Below are 24,394 nucleotides of genomic sequence, written 5' to 3'. Positions count from 1 at the left end.
AAAAAAAGAAAAAAAACGATAGTAAAATAAAATCTTTATATAAAAAACAATAAAACATATAATAAATTATTGCGTAAAGATAAAATATATAATAATATAGTAACTATACTTTTGTCTAAACAACACAATATTAATACAATAAGCAAAATAAATATAAATAAAGAATGTACTCGTACATATATATTATTAGTACGTTACCAGTTACAAGTTAATACCTGGCATGCGCTGCAATGCTTCTTTAAATTATTTCGACAGCTTTTCCGACACGACTCGCGTGCCAACTATTTACGTTTATGGTAGGCAACCTTCACGAAATTTCAATAAAATTGTTTGAAGTGTCAATAGTGCCATGATTCACGGGTAGCGATGTAAAAGTCGCAGATTCGATCTTGTCCTCTTGGGTTATTGTTGTCCTCTCTCTTAACACCAGCTGTAAGTTTAATTGGAGAGGTAAATGGGAAAATTAGTTATTCCTTAAAAATGGACATTTGCTAGTATTCTCATAAAAAATGTTCAAAGTTTCAACTCAATCGAATGAACGATACGTCATCGCATAGAATACGAACCAAAACAAGTAACCAAAGCGTTAATCTATGTTATAAGACAACGAAAACGCAATGTACGGAGCACTTGTTGATTATGAAGACTAAAATTAAATGGAAAACTGGGATCAGTTTTTCGAGGTTTATGATAGGCCATAAACTTTTACGCAATCGACAACCATATTTTTTAAGGTTTGAACGTAATCGGATAAACGATGCGTGAAGGAATAGAATTCGAAGCAAAATAAGCGTTAATTGATAACATTTGTACGAAAAGGACACGTTTGTACGGCACATCTGACTTTTATTTAACTCACTGTTGCTTATAAAAAAATAAAGTGCAAAACTATCGATTTTGATCCCGTAAAAACGAATTTGATTTTTAATGATTTAAGTGACATTAAAAGCAAAGAGTGTTCCAGAGTTATTCCCTCATCGTGTTTCGCATTTTAATTGGATTTGTTAGCAAAGATAAGAAAAAATCGGCTTTTTAAATATGAATTATTAATAAAAGCAGTCACTGCGAGAAGTTTGTAATAAACATGAATTTTAATGTATAAAATAACTACCAAAGGCTTTGATTATTAATTGGACGTTAACCTGGGTTTTTGTTATTTCAAAATAATTAACGTTCTAAGCCGAAGGCTCATTCAGCCAATTACAGGCCCTTGCAGTACGGGCCTTTCTCAAATGTCAAAGCTCGCTGTTGTCCGTCTTCTGTATTCAGTCCCGCCGCCTCATTCAAATAATTGGTCCACCAGGCTAGAAGGCGGCACGTTTGCCGATACATGGTTTTCACTCAAGACATTGGCCGCTTCGATAGCCTTTGATTCTACGACATACGTGACTAGTCTACTGCCACATCATTCTTCTAATTTTGCAAGTTATATGGATGTCGGCAACTGTGGTTTTTCTCCTAACAAAATAACACTTATTTATTCCTTAAACCCGAACTTAGCTCGCTTTATAGAGCGAACATAATATTTTCAATACGATATGATTAAATTTTATGTGGAAGTTCGTTCTACATTACTTTTGCGTTGGCAATAAATAAGTTCGTATGAAATTTAGACTTAAAACGAGGCGTATTTAATTTATTATACCTGAGAGCGAAAATTAAAGATGAAAAGTGGAATCAGGCTAAGAAAGTAAAACTTAATCATGTTACGCTTTGCTTCTATTAATAAATCATATTACAAATTGAGCATATTAAAAGTTATGACAGGTTTTATGTCAACGAGACAGCCATAACAAGATTGACTTTCTTTGACGCTACACTGCCATCATGGAAAATGTGAGTCATATCACGCCATCATTACGATGTTTTCGTCTGGGTGATCAAACGAGTTATCGTACTTTCACGGTGGCAACAGGTTATGGACATCTTGATGTGGAAAGGCCCTTTACACTGCAAAATGAGGATTGCATGCATTTTCTTTTTTAAGCAACGATTTACTCAGCTTTTGCTAATTACATTTTAAATTTGGTGTACAATAGTTAGCGTTGCTTCTTTCTGCAGAAAAATAATGTATTAAGTTATTACATAAAAAATGAATTTGTGGATTTTTTCATTAAAAAATATTATTTAATATCGGAAGGCTGACGGACACACGGGTAACTTGATGGTTAGTAGCGATCACACCGCATAAACATTGGCATCATAAATTTAATCAACCTTTATACTGTCAATGCTCACACTCAAGGGGAGTAAAATATTAGGTCTCTTGTATACCGGCACTCTTATTTTTCTAACACAGTAGTCCAATGTATTGCTATTTAGCAGTAGAAAAAAGAGATCCTCACGGTGGTACCCAAACAGACGCACGCACATAGAAGTCAAAATATGTTACTTAATATTAATGTTTGTAGACATAAATGAAATAGTGATATCTCATTTAAATATTTGTAACTCAGGAAACAGTAGAGTACGTGATGACATCTGCGCCTTACTCTGCATCCAATAAGGCAAAAAATGTTCACAAAATTATACAAGGGCAGAACGAGAACAAAAGAGTCTTATTCAAATATTCTTTTAAAGGCCGTACGCATTTCCACTTCGCGTCATAAAAAGATACTCATGCGGGTGTAATTTGGTCGAGAATCTTAAATTTTTCCGAACACATCGAGAACGCGGAGTTTCTTTGCATTTTATTACGGTATATTCCTGGCTCGTGAGTTTTCTCGTGTGCCAAATTATTGTTTCTACTGTTTTTGTCTTCACCTGCACGTTCAGCCAGTTACGTACGAAAAGCTATTAGGAGTACCGCTTTCGAAGTTTTTTCACTCGCTATGTAAGTTCCTTTACTCTTAAAATGTTAAAAATACAAAGGATCTTCCGAAAATTACGTAGTATCAGGTTTCATAAATAAGACCTGTTTAAGAACTGTTTCAAAAAATAAAGACAGTACCTATATTTGGTTATAATTTGGTTATAATTTATTTATTTTTATATTTATTTATTTTTTGGGAAACAAACGTTACACAGAAATAATAAATAAAAACAAAATAATCAATAAATCAATTTCCACTAATATCTAATACAAATAAGAAGCAGAAAGTAAATAGAGAGACAAAAATGAATAAAATCAGAAATTTAAACAATTATATATGCAACAATTATTATACTATGGTTTTTTTTTTAATTTGCAGTAGTTTTGATTTTTGTGTAAAAATACAAAAAAGCCGCTATGATTTTAGATTATTTGTGAATGTATATGTCAGAACTTTTATCAACCCTAAAATTCAATACTAGAAGCATTTATAAACTTGTTCTTGTAATAATTGCTTAAGAGTCACATTGTTACTTCTGCATCGGCTTTATTCGATCAAAAATGTTATTTTTCTTTTTAAATTATAAATTCACATATAATGATAATGATTGGTTTCTGTATAATTTTGAGGAATCTTAACCGATACTATTGATTGGAAAGTGGTTTGTCGAGCTTGGAGTTCAACTTGTCTTTTCACCTTTTATGTTGAAAAGGATGTATCGACATACTGCGATATCAATGGTATTTATTCAAGTTTTAAAGAAAGCAGGCGTAATGTAGTATCACGAGTAAAATTTCTTAGTATTCTTGCAAAACGCCGTAATTCTTTTCAACATACTCTTAAATTGATGTAGCCCGTCTGGTAATGTAACCCACTCGGAAATTGAGGAGAGGCGGAAGGATCTTGTCATTGAACTCGATAGGACGTTAGAACTCATCGCCAAATGGGGCTCTGATAATCTTGTCGAGTTTAATGCCAAGAAAACACAGGTATGCGCTCTCACGGCGAAAAAGTCAACATTTTCCCCTCTTCCCTCCCTCTGTGGTACTCCGCTGGTGATGCAAAGCAAAATCGCCATGCTGGGGATTGACGTTCGCTGCGACCTTAGGCCAAGGGATTACATCGAGGCTGTTATAAAAACAGCTTCACGGAAACTCGGAGTTCTGAACAAGGTGCGGCGCTTTTTCACGCCACAACAACTGTGCCTGCTGTACAAAACACAGGTACGGTCTTGCGTGGAATATTGCTCGCACCTTTGGGATGGCTCCGCTAAGTACCTACTTGAGGCCTTGGACCGGTTGCAGCGACGTGCCGCACGCATTATTGGCGACGTAAAGGTCACAAACACCCTTGAACCTTTACAATTGCGTCGTGAGATAGCAGCACTGAGCGCTTTCTATCGACTGTATCACGGCGAGTGCTCTGAGGAATTATTCTCTCTAATTCCTGCTTCCCCCTTCCTTCTTAAGTCAACGCGAGCTGGTTCTCGATGTCACCGCCTAACTGTGACATCAATTCCATCGCGAACAAAGAAATTTGGCAACTCCTTTCTTTGTCGCACTTCCAAAAAATGGAATTCCTTACCAGCTCACGTGTTCCCCTCCTCTTACAACCCGGGTTCCTTCAAACGAGGCGTGAAGAGGCATCTTGCGGGCCGGCAAGGCGAAGGCGGCCAGTGCAGAACGTTTTTCCCGACTGTACTGGCCGTCGTCGCGTTTGGACTCTACTACCACTTACCATCAGGTGGAGTAGAGTCATTTGCCCTCCCGGCGAATATAAAAAAAAAAAAAACTCTGGTAACCCACTCAACAATCATATTCTACCGCCAAATATCAATACTTAGTATCGTTGTGTTTGAAGGGTGAGTGAGCCAGTGTGATTACAGAACCGAGGGACGTTACATCTTAGTTCTCGACGTTGATGGCGCATTGAAGATGGTTGGTATTTCTTATAGTGTCAATTTCAATGGACAATAGTGACCATTTACCATCAAGTAGCACATTTGCCTGTATGTCTTCCTATTTTTTATATATAAAAAATTATACATATACTTGCGGCGGAGCAGTAACGCAGGTGAAAACACGCGGTGCAGCTTGTGATAAGGTAACATTCGTAATTGGCTTCATACCTAGCAGCCACTTAATGACCAGCCGAACCTGTCATTTAAAAATATTTGTTATGAAATCCATTATTTTTGTTTTGTTGATATTTTTGTATGTGTAATTATTCTCTGTGATTAAAATAAATATAATTAAGTTTTGTTATTTTATTTTATTCTTTTCAGTTTCTTTAGAGTGCGTTAAATAATCAAATAAACTATTCATTCATTCAATTCCAATACAGAATACATTGAATTTATTCTTGTTTACAGAACAGTTTACCTTCATACGGTATAAGACTCGCCCCATCCGCCCCAAGAGAGTAATTTCTGTTAACATTAAACGAAATACTTTCCAGTTGAAGTCGAAACAAAATAAAATATTAAGTACATCGCACTCTACCTTACGACCCTAATCTAGTATTCGAATGCGATAAAAAGAAAGAAATCCCCTTGACAATTCAACGTACGTATGTATACTGATTTGCAAATTGCAGCCCCCCCTTTATGCTTACTTTGCCTTCGTGCTTACTTTGTATATATATGTTGCAGGGTTATTGCTAAAGCTTCTGTACTACAGACATTCCATACAAGATATACCTATAAATTTAATTGTATTATATATTAAATTTAGTAATTTAATTCATAAAAAAGTATAAATACTGATTTTATCGCCAGGTTTTCGCGGTAGGATCTATATTTTGAGTACTTATGAGTCTGTATTGAATTTGATTTTGGAATCCAAAGTCGTTCTGTATGACACATGCATTGACAGACAGTATATTTTTAGTAGATTTATTAATAACTAGCTGCCTGCCCCGACTTCGTACAAGGGAAATGCAAATTTTAGATGACCAAAAATTTATTTTATGGATACGATTTGCGTAAAAACTGTTCTTAGTTAACGTCTTCGTCGCGAAATTACTAATCAATCAGCCTATGGTTTAGTTTGTTATGGTTATGGAGTTCTCTTGATAAGTCAGTCAGTCAGTGATATTTTTCTTATATTTAATACATACACAGCGTCCGTATGCTGTAATATAAATATGGATGTAAGCTCTCACTCCATCTATTCAGTGGTTTATACCACTTGTACTTAATTCATGGAATGTTTTATGAATGGTTCCAACCATCTCCGTTGTGACTTTATCGTGAACTGTTTTTTATTTTATTTTAAATATTCGTTTATACGTAAAAGCTGTGTTTGGGGGTTTATTTTGTTTCGTCTAATTGAGGATGCCAATATTTATTATAACTGTAATCAATATTATATGTAAATAATATAAAATGTAAAAAAAAAAATTAATAGATCGAAAATTCTTCTTTTTCTTCTTCATCATCTTTCATGAGAGGTTTGAATGGCGGACTGGTATTTTTGATGGAAAAGAAAATAAAACTGTAGTATAGTTGGTTAGCGCCGCATAGAATATTAATAATGGAATGAAATGTCTATGGGTGGTGACACTTACCATCAGATGGCCTTCTGCCCGTCCGCTTACCTACAATATATAAAATGAATTCGTTATTTTATATACGTATTAAAGCTAAATGTTATCTTTGTATTATTTATTTATTGTATATTTGATATAACGACCTGGTCTGAATGAAATGTATAATTAGCTATAAGGCCACCCCCATGTAAAGTGTAGGACTTTAAATATTTCTAAGCATATTATATTTTCTTGTGGTGTATAATCTCAAATCGAATCGCATCAAACAATCACTGCACGAATGTGCAATCGACTTCACATTCCTTCACAAACATTCACCTCAAATTACCATTGATATGTCAAGGTCTTATTTTTGCTTGGTATAAGGTTCTGGTTGATTTTGATATAAGGTTCTGATTGATTTCTTTTACCAAATACGATTGAATTTTTAGTGGTTTTATTTCAAAATTACTACAACCCGTAAATGTCTTTCATTTCCGTATTGGTATCTAAACTTAATGAAAAGGATAAGGATCAGTCGATTAATAATATTTTTTCATATAATAAACAGAAATATTCCCTGAAGATTTTTCAAAAAAAAATTTAGTGCAAATCTTTAGTTTCTAAACTTCCGTACTTTTTGTAAGAAAATATGAGAAGTCAATTCACCATCACCGACATCACAGCAGAATTAGTTCGCTAATGTTGTTACGTCAAAATATCCAACGTATGAGACCGAGTAAATAACATTCGTAATCTGATAATCCGTGGGTTGTAGAGTTCACACGAAGCTTCGTCTGTGGTCTCTTGACCAATGATGAATACAAGTTCATTCATTACGTTCAAGTTGATTACTGATAGTCTAATATAACACAAAATATATTAGCCAAGTACAAAAATATAAGTTTTAACCCTTATAACTCGTACTCATAGAAGAGGCTCACCTCTCTTATGTTAACGATTTAATCTATAATTGGCGAACGTGTATAGTGGTATTCGGCATGTTCTGGAAGATATTTAAATACATATAATATGTGCAATTGTGTATGAACTCTCAAGACATATATGGTAATCCGTCATGAAACAATGAGATGGATTAATCTTTCATTCTTTTCTTTAAATTGAGAGGAACAAGGATGGAAGCATTTACACGCTATACTTCGTATTGATATATTTGCATTTGTACAATTTCAGCTGACATTATAAAATTAAGATTCACGCGTTCTTACTACTGGGCCATCTCAGCCTTCAAAAAGGGAGAGGAGGCCTTTAGCCCAGCAGTGGGACATTCACAAATCAATCAATCAATCAACAGCCAATCGTTGTCCACTGCTGAACATAGGCCTCTCCCAAAGTGCGCCAAAGCTCCCTGTCCTCCGCCTTCCGCATCCAGTTGATGCCCGCCACCTTTTTAAGGTCGTCGGTCCACCTGGCTGGAGGGCGCCCTACGCTGCGCTTGCTGATTCGCGGTAACGGCCATCGGTCCTACGACATACGAGACCAGCCCACTGCCACTTCAGCCTGCTAATTTTGCAAGCTATGTCGATGACTCCGGTTCTTTTCCGGATAATCTCATTTCTGATCTTATCCTTCAAAGATACTCCGAGCATAGCTCGCTCCATAGCACGCTGAGCGACTTTGAATTTGTGGACTAGTCCCGCAGTTAGTGTCCACGTTTCGGCACCGTATGTCATGGCAGGTAAGACGCATTGGTTGAAGACTTTCGTCTTCAAACATTACGGTATAGACGACTTGAGGACTTGACGAAGGTTGCCAAATGCTGCCCATCCCAAGCGAATTCTTCGATCGGCTTCCTTCTCGAAGTTGTTCCTACCGACTTGTATTATCTGTCCTAGGTAGGTATATTCACTAAAAACTTCGAGAGGTTTCCCCTCGACGTATATCGGTCCCGGCACGACATGCCTATTGAACATGACCGTGGTCTTGTCCAAGTTTATACCGAGACCGACACACCGGGAAGACTCGCCTAGGCTACGCAGCATTTCGGTGAGTTGTTCCAGCGACTCTGCTATGATGACGATATCGTCGGCAAATCGAAAGTGTGAGATGTACTTGCCGTTTACATTGACTCCATGCCTAGTCCAATCCAGCGTTTTGAAAACGTCTTCCAACGCGTTGGTGAACAGTTTCGGGGATATTACATCCTCCTGTCTCACCCCTCTGCGCAGTTGGATCGCCTTCGTCTTACAGTCCTGGACATTCACAGGCTGTTACGATTACAATTATAAAATTATAAAAATGAACACAACAATAACAAAACATATGATGAAAAATAATTTTAATTTGAACTATTTTCACTTTTCCCTTGTTGTGAATAAAGTTCATTAACTTTTCTGACTAAGTTATTGTAATCGTTAGTAATGTAACGGCCCTTTCTCTTTATTCAGGTCTGATTCGATGAATGAAGGGTATCTTATTAAAACGCAATCTAATCATGTATTCAATTCAAATTCCAACCATTGTTTCCAGACTATAGAGTCATGCCTGATCCTTTTACATATCAATGAATTTTCTAGAAACTCTCGTGTAGGATCTTAACCGTTATTTCGCAAATATTAAGAACCACTATTGCATGTTTAGTGTAATGTGTATTTACATTCGTAGACCACACATGGTTTATTATGGTGTAGTTGGAAGTTTCGCGCTAATAATACGATTGAAATAAACATAACTTGTTTGTTTTCTTCAACTTCAAAATTGTAATTAAATACGTTCAAAAAGATTTAATCTCGTCTCGGATTTATGAAATTTCATTTTCACTTTAGATATTTCTATTCTTTCGAATGGTTGGTTCTGTTACTTATTAACATTTGTTAATCGAGGATTATACTATTTTCAGTACAAGACAGCAATGTAATTACATAAGAGATTTATGGTATTTCGCTCGTATCTTGGTTGTTATGTTGGATCCGCTCAAGATACTTGTGTTAAATATGTAGCATTTCTGGAACACAGTGCTCTTGAAATTGTGTTTCGAGAATTGTACTGACGTATAGACACTCGGTATTTAATTTCAAGTAGAATGTAGATTATTGACAATTCACTTCTATAACCTTTTATAAATAACACTCGTGTTCTGAGACTACTAATGTTTTGTTTTGTGAGGCTTCGCTATAAGAGACTGTTGGCTTCACGTTGAATAACAAGTCTTATTTCAAATAATAGTCTGGTATTATTTATTTCATTGACTATTTGTTGTTCAGTATGTAGGTGTGATTGTTGTAAATGTTGGTATAAAATAATTATAAAAACACCTTTTTGCGCTTTCAAGGTATTAACTACAGTCCGTTAACCAATCCCTTTTTTAATCGCTGGAAAAACGCGTTACGCGTTTCCCCCTCGGAAACAGTGAGGGAGGGGGTATGTGGGGCTCGCCGGTGTCCAAGGCACCGAGTGCGTCCTGAACATCGGAATACCCACTAAAAAACCAGCGGTACCCTTTCCTTCTTAACGAGGAGCGCCACGGGATCGCTTTGCCGTGACAGCTACCGCTAACCAATCCCTAGATCAGCTCTACATAAATAAATTATTGTATTGTCATGTGTATAACATATCCTATTTTCAAGAATTTAAATCTTTTCAGCAGCTGGAAGTAAGTTAAAATAATCATCCTAATTCATTAAGAAGCATGTACGTCGGTTCGTGTATTTCGTTTCATTTAATAATTAGACGATAAGATTGTTTAATGTCAGGAGAGCTTACTGTACATTTTTATATTTCTATTTCTCAAAATATTATCACAATGAATCACATTTCTCAAAATAACACCAAACATTCATCAACACAATGACGTAAATTGCCTATATAATAAATAATCCGTTTTCCTTATACCGAAAATATGCTATCAAAACCGAGTCAAATATTAAAATTGCGTTTTGAAAAATGACATACCATAATTCTGGGCAAATATTATTCACATCACGCTTTGCCGGGTGAGATTATGTAGGGATGGTGAATCGATTCCGAAAAATTCTCTCAATCGAGAACAGGCATTCGCTTTCAATTTATTACCGATACTTTTATCGTTAACTCGACATTTTTTACATGAGGGTTGGACTTTTATCATGATAAGGATCATTAATTTTCAAAAATGGAACGATGACATCGATATCTTGTTAGCGTTTATTTTGTTAGCAAACAGTTTTCCTGCCCATTGAATACAAATTGATGACATTCTATGATTCAAATATACGATGAGGATGCAATGGGCTAATTTTAATATAGCAAGCTGTATTGCTTGTTTTAATATGTGTGTTTGACGGTAGAATACATTCCAACCTAGCTCACTAACTGCCGTTGGTATAGTGGTTAGGTACATACTCTTTTTCATTATTAAATAGGCGGACACAAATACACTGAAAGTGGTCACCAACGCCCATAACATTGACACTATAATTAACCATATTATTCAATCTCAATCTCATCCCAATCCCAATCTTGAGATGAGATTAAGATGAGCCTCTGTGGCTTAAGTTGAAGTGTTGCTGTTTGGCGACAGAATATAAATGAAAGATCTACCACTAATTCCAAGGTCCTGAGGTCAAATCCCGAGCTGGGTCAGTGAAACGTTATTGGATTTTTCGGAAATTGATAGTGTTTAACCGTCCGAGTCTCAGAATCCGCCCGAGCTCGTAAAGCAGTTGATGCATACATTTTCACCAAAGTGAGGAAACAAAGAGCACACGCGTGTTTACGCACACACTTGTGTTGTTTAATTCCTGTGTGAGTTCACTAGTCTCCGTCGAGAATGACGGCCGTTTCGGAACTTGATCAAGAGAACATATGGCATATGTCCATTGACGTAGTAATGCATTAATAATATTTCTTACCAACGCCTGTCTGCCTGAATGTCACTTATAAACAAAACTGTCTGCCTGGTAAAATAAAAAATATTGTAAAAACTAATTACTATATACTTTTTATTATTGGATGAATCCTTAGGAGGTAATGTTAGTCTGTATTTCAATACCTAACGTCTAACCTTACAAAATCGCATACACACATAGCTCTCGTTACGGAGACAGTTATGAATGAAGTACTTATTGTATTATGTACATGATAATAGATATACGTTGAATATGATCCTATTAAATATACAGACAATATTCTTATTAATTGTCTGTGTGTAACAATTAGTGCTGAAAATGCTTCTAAGTAGGAATTGTGTCTTGATAGTACTTGCTCGTTCCCTTCACAATATATATTATGCAATCTGTTCTTTAAGTTTAGAAATAGCATTAAGTACATTTCTACCTTTGGTCCATTTAAAAAATAAAATATAATATTGTCATAATAATTTTAACTATGCTTATATTTTTTATGATATGTAAGTTAATTATTAAATTTTGGCTTTAGTCGTTTTTGTTGTTTTCATTTAGAATAAAATATACCGCGTATATTTGTGCCTTAGGTTTGTAACTTCGTTGTTGGTGTAATTAAAAAGTAAATAAATAAAATAAGTTTTGATGCAGTTATATCTTTTATAGCTCGACGATATACGGTTCAACTATTGACGTTGATATGTGACGTTCGATTTTTAATTTACACTCGCTTTTAGCAAATAGTAACGCTTAGTTGGAGCGGGAAATAATAATTGATGTGTTACTAATGCATTCATGACAGCTGTATATAAAACCTCTTCAGTGTTATGCTATTTTGATGCGTGTATCCTTTATAAGTTACAATTATCATAGTCAATGTCGCATATCAATTTCTGTCATTTACTATTATGTTCTCCGGTGAGTTTTGAGTTTGTTCTAACAGATAGCTTTACTAGTATTGCCAGTATTTATAAAATATATTAACACTTAAGTCATCCTACGATTATATATATATATATATATATATATATATATATATATATGTATAAATGTATATAGGATCAAATTTTGAGACGAAAATTTGCTAAATATGTTTTAGTTTATCTGTATAAATATTGTATAAAATATTGTATGTATTGCCCTTTCTATGCATGTGTAAAAGCATTGCGTGCATTTAAAGCAAAAAAAGCAAATCTACTAACATGACGTAGTTTTATTTATTACTTTCAAGGGTTTTAAAGTTACGTAAATAAATAGTAAAATATCTTAAAATATTTTACCGTTCCCTACCTTAAACTTTTTGTGAAATATTGTATCTTGAGGGAAAATCAACATTTTCGCGCGTAATATCTCGGTATTGCCACGCTAAATTGCTTTTTACGACATTCGTAATCGAAGAACGTTTACGGCACTTACACAGCCATGTAGGGAGGGACAACCGGTTCCCATGTAGAAAGGGACAGGGGTCACTTTCCCACATGAATCAATGGTTCTTACCCTTTAAGGGTATACCCTCGATGTGAATTCTTTGTGAACGCGTGTTCGAATTTCTTTTATTGAATTTTTTGTTAAGCCTTTTCAGTTGAAATGTATTCGAGATGTTTGTTTGTTTTCTTTTTTACATTTTCTATTGTTATATTCGTTGATATATTCAGACGTGCCTTACCCTGTTATATTAATTAAATTAACTTATATCAACATTTAAATAAATTGTATTTTTTTTAGTTAAACCAATGCCAGTATTTTTTTTACTATTAAAAAAAAACGTAAGTAGGTAAACAGGCAGATGGGCCACCTCATGGTAAGTGGTCACCACTGCCCATACACTGGCTCACTCACTCACTTCCAACCGGAACACAACTATACTAACGATGTGTTGTTGTTTTCATTTTATCAAGTTAAATAACAATTATTTAACAGAAATATGATAAAAACCGGTTAATAAAACAACGTATCGTACATTTTGATTTTGATAATTATAATATAATATTCCTTTATTACAAAAGCAATATAAATTTATTATTAAAATCCGTTATCCCATAAGCTTAACAATTAATAATAGCAAATCCATTAAAACAGTACAGAAGAATGAATTTAGTTTATATTGAAAATAGATATCAATTGAGGTGTTATTTATTCGTGCATAACGAAACGATTGAATATAATGGACATCTAATAAAATTACATTTCTTTTTCAAAAAAATGTAATTTTATTAGATGAAAGATGTACATTTGATCAAAGATTAATGCAATTGCACAAAAAAGACATGTGACGAATAAAAAAGCATTGATATTGTTTTTTTTTTCTTTTTTTTCAGCCTTTTGCCATCCACTGCTGGACGAAAGCCTCCCATTGATATTTTTATATAAATTTTATTCCTAAATATCTGCTATAATGTTATAAATATAATGCGTATGTGCATTATCAGAAAGATTAAAGTTTTCATATAAAAGTGAATGGATGTTTTAATAAAACTTCATTCCTGTTGGGATAACGTTATGAGAATTTATCTTTACTTTGAGCTCAGCGTACGTATAATTTCATGAAGAGATCGAAACAAAAACGTATCATAAAGCATACTGTCTTCATATATTATTTATCACAGCTATTTTATTTTTCATCTACATATACCTACAGAGTGTTGATGTGCCCACATTAACGCTCGGCTTTTGACTGACAAAATGATTAGTTAAAATTACTTTCGACTAAGAACATAGGTTGTTTTTATTTATGTAAAACAAATACATAATATGCGTCTGCTAACTTTGTGAATATACGGTGTTATATTTCGAAAAAAATCAAAGTTATTCTTCGAAACCAATTTTAAAGAAGACTGTTTTGTATATGCCGTGTAGTTTATGGGACCGCAGAAATAACTTTGTTTTTTATTAACTGTCAATCAACAGCCAATCGTTGTCCACTGCTGAACATAGGCCTCTCCCAAGGTGCGCCAAAGCTCCCTGTCCTCCGCCTTCCGCATCCAGTTGGTGCCCGCCACCTTCTTAAGGTCGTCGGTCCACCTGTCTTTGATAAAAACAATGACTAAAGATTTTTGTTTTGCTGTTAAAATGTAAGTACTCTCTATCGTCAGAAAAATGTTGCTATCAACACAGCTTTAATGAAATCATTATATTTATTCTATATATAACTAAATACGTTAGCGGGTAAACAAAGTACATACATACATACATACATACCTATAAGTAGTTTTTTTTTAAATAAAGTAAATAAATAAATCTTGTATTTGGAAAATTATGTCTAGCTAATTATGAAAGACTATAAATTATGATTTAGCTGGTACCACGAACCCTTCACTATGCGTGAATTAGACATGGACGTAGCTATTTTTTTTTAAATAAAATATATAACTATAATATTAAATTCATGTAACTAATGTATTTGTACATCTGTTTGTTTCAGGTAAGTTCTTCAAAGCAGTATCAACGGAGATTTGGTAACGTAATCTCTTTGGTAAAGATGAAACGAACTGTCTCTCTGTTTCGTGTGAGCTTTGTCACACACAAAGCTCACACGTCAGCCGACGTCACTTGGTATTATAACTTTAAACGTTCTAAGAAAATATAGTACTTAAGATATAGAAATACTTGTATGTACATCTATTTTTAGTATTTAAAATAATCGTAGCATTTTTTGTAATTGAAATATCATTGATTGCGACTTTTCCAATTATTCAGAGCAATCAATAAAATTACACAACATCATATACATTTTGTTGACATCTTCAGTTAACTACAGACACACGTTGACGAAACAAAATTAGACAAAATTTCCATTGGCGCATATTATGATTAACATTGTACTTTGATTTCTTTGAACAAAATGATATAATTGATTGCTTAACCTCTATTGAACTGTTTGTGTCACTGTTTATAGTATTATTTTGTTTGTAAATTATAAATAACAACTTTAATATTTCGACTGAATACCGATTATCGTATTCTGTTTGGCGGTATTTAGAGATTGTAGGATTCAAACGCTTTTGTATCGCTATGTGATTTTCAATCATATAATTTGTATTTGATTGTGTGTCGATAAACATAACATAAAAAGGTACGGAATGCCTTATTGGCAGTTCTGATATTATCGTTGCTTTCTATGAGGCATGTTTTTTTATAGAATACGTAGGCGAACGAGCATATGGGCCACCTGATGGTAAGTGGTCACCAAACGCCCTTAGACAATGGCATTGTAAGAAATGTCAACCATCGCTTCTATAGCCAATGCGCCACCAACCTTGGGAACTAAGATGTTATATCCCTTGTGCCTGTAATTACACTGGCTCACTCACCCTTCAAACTGGAACACAACAATAACAAGTACTGCTGTTTTGCGGTAGAATATCTGATGAGTGGGTGGTACCTACCCAGACGACCTTATACAAAGCCCTGTGACCACTTACCATCAGGTGGCCCATATGCTCGTCCGCCTTGCTTATCTACAAAAAAAAAAAAACATATTACTATATATAATATTAGTTTACACATGTGAAAACGTGTGATGATATTTATAAATACCTATTCTATATAAGCAGACCAACACATTGATACAATGACGTCATGTCTATTTAATCTATTTGCAATTGTTATGTATAAATTAAATATAAATATGTACTTTTTACAAGATACTGTTTGCGAGGTTAATGACCGCCCAACATATGTTTTTATCAGACAAGAACAATAGTTATTATATTTACACTCGCAAGAATGGGAACGCGTTCTTAATTGTAATGTATATTATATTGTATAAAACGTTACATTTGTTATATAATAAGTGTAATACGTGATGTTATAACAGTTTATTTATAGAAAAATCTAACTAAACTGCTATATTTACCAATACTAATATGGACACTAATAAATTGGTTTACTAGTCGAATGTTAATATCACCGAAATTAGATTTTAGAGTTATATGTACGGTTTAAATCAGTGTAGGAGAACATATATTCATTTTTCTATAAAAGAATTAATAACATTCGTTTTGTTAGACACAATGTACGTTAGTCGTATGAAGTGAACTGGCTTATTATAATATCGTGTAATATAAATTTTCATAATCTACTTTATTTTTTTATATTTTACGGCCTTACGGTTTATATCAAATCTCTAAATCCGACATTCAATCATTATTATCAATTCCCAACCTCGCGATATCAATGAATCATAGATCATACCTAATATTACATTTATAAAAACATTTAGGTATATACTTATAAATTGTTTAGCGGGCTATTGGTTAAGCAATGATGTGTCTTCTTCTTTTAATCACTCTCAATGATGATGATGAATCAGTGTTTAACTAAAAAACCGCTAAGCAACTTTAATAAGTAAAATTTATGTTTTGTTTACCTGGGCTCTAATAACAATTAGTTATAATAAAACTATTTCTGTTATACACCTATTACATATTTATAGAAATTTAAACTTAAAAAGCAGAACTTTATCTAAACTACTCTAACCACACAATTTGAGCCAAATCATTGGAGCCGTTTTCGAGATCCACGAAATAAATTTATATGTATACATTATACAAGAATTGCTCATTTAATATCATAAGTGTTGCGGCAACATCGGCTGTGACGTTGTGACGCAGTGGTACCACGGAAGACGATCACTACCGGCGCGGCCATATTTAAACTATTATTGCTCTTCAATTTTCGCAATCTCATTGAACTTCAGAAAAGTCTTTATATATTCCATTACAAAGTAGAAGCAAGGCGTCAGACTTCACTCGCTTCAATAAGTTCTTAAATGCACCTCGTAGTACTGTCGAGTTCCAATTAAATAACTTTTTTCCACACTTCTGGTGACCCAAGAGCGCTTATTTAGCCCAAAGGCTGAGTCTAGCGGTGCAGAGAGGCAATAGTGCCAGCGTCTTGGGTACAATGCCACAGGACAATCTTTTAGACGGCGTGTTTTTGCTTTAAATTTGTAATGTGTATTTTGTTCTTATTATTTTATAAAAATGTATGTACATAAAGTATGTACTTATACGTCTTGCTAGAAATATAGATAATAAAACACTTTTTGCTAATATTATTGAAATCTCATAATATATAACTCGTAAAAACGGTTAAAAGAATAAAACCATTTAATTGTTCAAAGGCAAATTTCCTTTTAAAACTATTTTTTAGTGTAAATGGAACAATGGATTTTCAATAGAGCTCTAGACTCGATGACGAGAGAGTTTTTTCAAATAAAACGCACTAACGACCCGGCAACGGCTTTACAAGTGCATTCAAATAGATTCAATTTTGAACGCTGGAATCTACTCGTATTCGGACATTTTCAACATAATTGGAATCGACATATGATATTAGATATTCATATATAATAATTGAGCAGTCCCTTTGAACATTTGTATTTAGAACAAAATTAATTATTAGTGGTAGTTACCCTTTGAGATTTTTACTTATGTATCAAAGTTAAAGATATTTATTCAATATAAAAGCATTACACTTATTTATTGTTTTTATAAATATTCGGATCGGACTACTGATTCGGATAGAAGCACCTCAGACCTGACTAGAACCGGTGAATGAAACTAAGCGGGTTTTGGGATTTTTTTTACTTTTTTTAACAATTTTTATTTACTGTGCAATTATTCATATTAACATTTGAACCGACCTGAAAACGTTAAAATCGTTTCTTTCCTAGTTGTGTTATCATGTAAGAAGTAATTAGTTTAATATATTATAAAATGTTATGACGGTTTTTCTGAATTGTTCAATTGAACGTTGTATAAGGTACCCTTCGTAACTGGTTGCGTAACAAACAGTTACATTTTTACGAACATACATACCATTATAAATATATTGAGAAGCGACAGTCAACATTTTAATATCTCTGAATTTCTTTTTAAGAAATTAAAATACTGACTATCGCTTATCTGATAAGAAGTTAAGTTTTTTTTTTTACATTTCTATATTAAAAAAAATAATACAATGTGAATTATGTAAACAAACTAACCTAAGCATAGTGTTTTGTTATTACACACAAAACATTGAAATCCTTTTAATAGCAACAAATCAACATATGATATAAATATATAAATAGCAGTATCGTTATCATGTATAAATCATGTACATTTAAAAATAGTGATAATAGCAATTTCTCGACTAATGAACAAGCCTTTCTGTCACAATAGGAGGCAATAATAAAAAATATTATCGCACTATTACTATAAGATACAAGTCTTAATAGACAATGGTGCAAATATATAATTAGAAATTAGTAAATTATTGCACCATTTTTTCATCATCCTCCAATGTCGCTCTCACCCTCGACATTGTTTCCCTGACAAGTGACAGCCAATTTGTTAACGCATGTAATGTCCTACAATAGGGCCCGTCTCCGATCCCAGGGATCCAGTGTCAGTTTATCAAGTCTTTTACGATCATTGTGACTAATTCCAGAAGGCTCTTTATATGAGCAGAAATGTCGGTGCAAACATTCAATCCCTGATGACAAATACTTTAAACAGCGATATAGAAAAAATGTATGCCATTAAAAAAAAAAATTAACATATCGTTACTTGGATTTTGTCTTAGTTTACTTTAATTAGCATCGAGTCCCTGTTGTGATTAACAATTAGCAAGTTCGAAACTTTTGGAATTAATTACGCACTTTCTTTAGTCTGATTACCCTATGAATATTAATAAAAAGTGAAAGTAAAAATAATGCAAAAAAATGGTGTTAATTTTTTGTGTCTTATTATTTGAATTTGAAAGTGAAAAGATATTTGTTTTTGAGGTTAAATAAAAAGAAGCCGACGTGTGCCAGTGGTCAGATCATGAGAATCAACCGAAAATTACAGATTCAAAGCCGAGTAGGCACCCTGAGTCTTCATGTGCTTAATTTGTTTAAATAATTCATGTGTTTTTCGGTGGTGAAGGGAAATTCCGCCACATGACACATGTAAGGATTTACAAACAATGTCAAAAGTATTTATTTATTATTGTTTAGTGGTAGATTATCTTATGAGTGGTAGAACCTACCACTAACCATAACCAACCATTCGGGCTGAATGAAGCCCTACCACCTAGCATATAGTAATTAAAATAGTCGTAATAAGTGCTTATAATGGCGACATACAATACTCATTTTATCGGCCTGACCTTCATAGACGTATTTAAAACGATGGAACTCGTTTCAGTTACGCTTTGTTTTTAATTCAGACATGCTTCACGACCAAGGTCGGTTATAAACAATATTATTTACATACTAATCATATGTAACACCATACCGTAGGATTAGCAGTTGTTTAAAATTAACGGATTTTGTTAAATGGTGTATATCAGTGATTCTTAATCTTCGAAAGTCGGGGGACATTAAACCTTGATATTTTGTTGCACGGAACCTATAAAATTCATCGTGAGCATTTCACATTTGCTATATATAAAAGTTAACATACACTTCAATCATAAGATTGCGTTTAAAACTATTTTTTTTTTAACAAAAATATTGAGATATTTTAATGCTTTCAAATTATGAAAGAGCATATTTAAAAAAGGAAACATTTTCTTTTGAAACAGTCCTTAAATTCCTCGCAGAACCCTTGAAGTGGTTTCACGGAGTGTTTCATGGATCGTCGAAAATCACTGGTGTATGTAATATGTAAATAAAAAAATTCAAATACTCTCTTTACAAGCACTTTTTACTTTATTACTTAAGCATTCGTGTCAATTAATCGTAAACTAATCGCTGGTTTCTGAAAAACACCGGAAGGAAACTCAGCAAATATATTTTAACGAATATCGTTCCAAGTGAATTTAAATATTCTCATTAATAAAAAACAACATTTAATCGACGCTTTTTTCAGACAATCTTATTAATACGCTGTATTTATTTATATGTATTTAGTAGCAAATTTGAAAGCAAACGGGAAGATATAATTAATGACGAGCCGGTTGGCGTGGTTGGTAGAACACTTGCCTTTCACGCCGAAGGTTGTGGGTTCGATTCCCACCCAGGACAGACATTTGTGTGCATGAACATGTCTGTTTGTCCTGAGTCTGGGTGTAATTATCTATATAAGTATGCATTTACAAAAAAAAAAGTAGTATATGTAGTATATCAGTTGTCTGGTTTCCATAGCACAAGCTTTGTACAAGCTTAATTTGGGATCAGATGGCCGTGTGTGAAAAATGTCCCAGGATATAGTATTATATTATTATTATTACAAAATTGAATACTTTGAATTCGATAGCACAAGTAGCATTGAATTTATTACCGGAAACTTGGTGCTATATAAGTTTAAATTTATGTATCAATCGCTTATAAATCTGTTCATACTTAATTACCATGAACAAATTATGAATTTAATCGATTGTGCAGCAGAGAAAATCACTTGTCTGAATTCTTACTAATATTATAAACGCGATAGTGAGCGTGCTTGTTACAACTGATCAATATAAAATTTTGCATACAAGCTGATAGGGGTTACAGAAGGGGTACATATGACCCTACATACGAGTAAAGATGCGTGCGGAAACTATTTTAATACGGTTAGTGTTCCACTGTTGGGCTAGTATATATTTTCTTAAGAAGGTTTGGTGATTGTTCCAACACACTTCTAAAGTCTAGAATGTGTTGGTGGATAATGTGACAGAATTATCCGACTAAATTGGTTTCATAATTTTTTTTGTTGTTCTTCGCCAATGAGGACGATATTATAAACACAAGTTAATGTATGATCTCCTCTCTTATCAGCCTCACCTGAACGTATAATCTGTGGATAATACCACTTTTTATGAAATAAGTAGACTGGCAAAATGGGCCGATCTAGTCGTAAATGGCCACCATCGGACCTTAGACATTGGCGATTGAAGAAATGTAAACCATTCCGCACATCATCAATGTGCCTCCAACATTGGGAACTAAGATATTATTTCCTTTGTGCCTGTAGTTATACCGGCTCACTCAGCCTTCAAACCGGAACAGAACAATACTAAATACTGCTGTTTAGTGGGTAATATCTGATGAGTGGGTGGCACGAGTGGTGGTGGTGAACGTACCCACCAGGCGGAGTAAATATTATACCATATTTCAGGTGTAGTAATTCGTAAATAATAAATAAATCGTCAATGTTTATTTCGGTATATTAAGAGATAGTCATGAATCTGTGTTGTCATATTTCCCATCCAAACCGCGTCATACATTTATGGCAAGTCATATTATATCTATAATATTTAAAGATTGTTAACAAATATATTTTTTTAAATATTGTAAATCTATATATAAATATATATAGCTATAATATAATAACCATAGCCCAATACTTTTCATTCGCTTTTCTAACTCACAGTCTGAATATAAATGTTCCGTATTAAACATAGTTCTGTACGTCGCTTATCGTGCATTAGAACGAAAACTGTTCATAGAAAACGTGCCTTTGTCTATCTCTATGACGCAATTAAGAATCGCTTTATAATTATCTACTTACCCCATTGTTGTAATGCAATGTTATCACAACAATTATTATGTAAGTCTTATTAAAACGTTCGTGTATTGACTAGAGTCAAGGCTTTCATACAATTACCCTTAAAACGTTTTATTGTTATTTTTATTATTCGTAATTTCATTTGCGTGATGCATCTATATTAATATTATAAATGCGAAAGTAACTCTGTCTGTTTGTTACGTTTTCCCGGCTAAACCTTTGAACCGATTTTGATAAAATTTGGCAAAAAAACAGGCTTGAACCCCCAAAAAAAAACATAGAATCCATACATACTTTTTTACAACTAAGACCTGCTTCCTCTCCTAAAACGCGGGTGAAGCTGCGGGTGAAAATTAGTATTCAATAAACATACATTCTACATTAAAATAGCATTTTTCAAGTTTATTTCTTTTAGTTAAAGCATTACCATCGATGCGTTGCACTTTATTTTAATCAAATTACATATGTATCTTTTAGCCGGGATGTATAAGGGACGGTGAAGGAAAACATCGTGAGGAAACCTGCACGTGTCTAATTTCACTGAAATTCTGTCACATGTGTATTCCACCAACCCGCATTGGAGCAGCGTGGTGGAATAAGCTCCATACCTTCTCCTCAAAAAGGGAAAGGAGGCCTTAGCCCAGCAGTGGGACATTTACAGGCTGTTACTTTATAAGGGACTAACATATAACTTTACAACTTTTTCCATGGCTTGGAGGTGCTCGCTCATTTGAGGGGGGGATGGTATATACATTTAAGTTGTGGGGTACATTTATTAGGTACAGCAGATGTTCATCTGCAATTTGAAATGTATATATTACACATATTTAGTAATTTGTAAACAAACATCTAAATTTGCTTCGCGAAATATACTTACTGCGTATAAATGATAGCAGTAAAAGCTATTTCAGTACTAACATCTGTTTATTGCATACATTACACGTCTTATAGACTTAATAAATACCTTGTAGACAAGGAAATAGGGACATGAGTGTATTTTAAATTAAATGTTTGTGAAATTACTAGCTGTTCACTTTTGACATTCGGTTAGTTTTTTTAGGATAATTATAAAAATTTTGATACACAAATCCAAAAGCGATTTTGGCTTTCATGAGTAATACCGACAAAAATACACACTTTAATATTTGTAATATTAGTATAATATTGATCGTTCCATCTTAAATTTATGGTATCAAATTTGTAGATACTCAAATATGAAATATATTTTTTGATCACTGTACTTCTATAGATATACTATTAAAAAAAGCTAAACTGTGTTTCATCTTTAATATTGGGTTTTACCAGTTCGAATGAAAAAAATCTTATTGCGTTTGATATCCTACTTATTGAGAATTCTTAAAGAGTTCACACCAGACGTTATATTCAATTATAACAAAAAATAATAAGAAGTAGAAGTTTTTTTTTATGATAAGAAAAATTATGTACGATTAGTCTTAGTGTAAAGGTCATTGCACTCGATTACTTTTCTGTGTTAATTGCATTTTTCATTGTCTACTTATTCAAATCTGATTTAAGAGATAAGATATTTTTTTTATAAATCGGTTTTAATATTAAAGCAATAACAGTTCTCAGATATTTTTTTATTTACTTATATCAAGATATAAAAGCCATATGATGGTAAGTGGTAACAATCACCCATTGGTATAGACACTCCTTGCTCACAGCTTAGTCACTTTATACTAGATAGATTTATAAGTGGGTGGTACCCACGTAGGCGGGCTTGCCCTATGTCTGGATTACTATTCTGATAAATAAATACGCGTTACTAATATCAATAACAACATGATTATAAATAGACGTAGCATTTTTTATGAAAGTGTCATCACCGGTCATTTAAATTGGCGCCGTAAGAAATATTAATGATTTCTTACTCCACCAACGCGCCACCAACTTTGAGGACAAAGATGTTATGTCCTTTGTACCTGTGCTTACACTGACTCACTTAACCTTTCGACCGGAACACAACTGTACTATGCTGTTTGGCGTTAGAATATTTGATGAGTAGGTAACACCTACCAAGGCGGGCTTGCACAAAGCCATACACTAAGTAAGTTTATTTCATTTGCGAGTATATATATAAAGATCTAATATTATGTTTCATCGTAATACGAGTCTATTTATCTCAAACGGATGCATTAACAAACATATATTTGGATTCCATTGATATATAAAACGGTTTTAAACAGGACACGTTTTGAATCTACCTTAGATGTCATTACATAAAAAGTATTAAATAAAAATATATATAAAAAACACATTAAAAAAGTTAATGGTAGTTGGTTTCACCGCGTACTTGTACCGTCTGAGTGTCTCAGTATTTCCATATCCTGTGGAGTTAAATTGCGGAAATGTACTAACATGGCTGACGAGGAAAACATGGCATCGGTTTAAAATAGAAAATTGTGTTGGTATATTTAATGTTAATGTTTATTGTTGTTACTGTATAGTATATATTAGTTGTACTTATATATTAGATACTTGTATATAGACCAGGACTACTATGTGTATTTATGTAAATATATGAATGGTGTCATATGTTATGTATATAGAAGTCGAGATGGCCCAGTGGTAAGAACGCGTGAATCTTAACCGATGAACGTGGGTTCAAACCCGGGCAAGCACCTCTGAATTTTCATGTGCTTAATTTCTGTTTATAATTCATCTCGTGCTTTTCGGTGAAGGAAAACATCGTGAGGAAACCTGCATGTGTCTAATTTCATCGAAATTCTGC

The 24,394-nt window shown here is 33.5% G+C and overlaps 2 protein-coding genes across 2 annotated transcripts in view; both read left to right on the top strand.

The window, feature by feature from the left end:
- Positions 1 to 17,347, top strand: part of LOC126774192 (sphingosine kinase 1-like) — a 311,061-nt gene extending 293,714 nt beyond the window's left edge. The window contains exon 4 of the transcript XR_007669792.1: positions 17,336 to 17,347. The gene's annotated coding sequence lies outside the window, so the exon portion shown is untranslated. The remainder of the gene's footprint in view (positions 1 to 17,335) is intronic.
- Positions 1 to 24,394, top strand: part of LOC126774157 (putative leucine-rich repeat-containing protein DDB_G0290503) — a 121,171-nt gene that overhangs the window by 28,385 nt on the left and 68,392 nt on the right. The window lies entirely within an intron of this gene.

The sequence above is a fragment of the Nymphalis io genome, chromosome 16, assembly GCF_905147045.1.
Source record: "Nymphalis io chromosome 16, ilAglIoxx1.1, whole genome shotgun sequence".
In the NCBI taxonomy this organism is placed as follows: domain Eukaryota; kingdom Metazoa; phylum Arthropoda; class Insecta; order Lepidoptera; family Nymphalidae; genus Nymphalis; species Nymphalis io.
The sequence above is the reverse complement of the archived record's forward strand: the minus strand, read 5'-3'. Positions and strand labels throughout refer to the sequence as shown.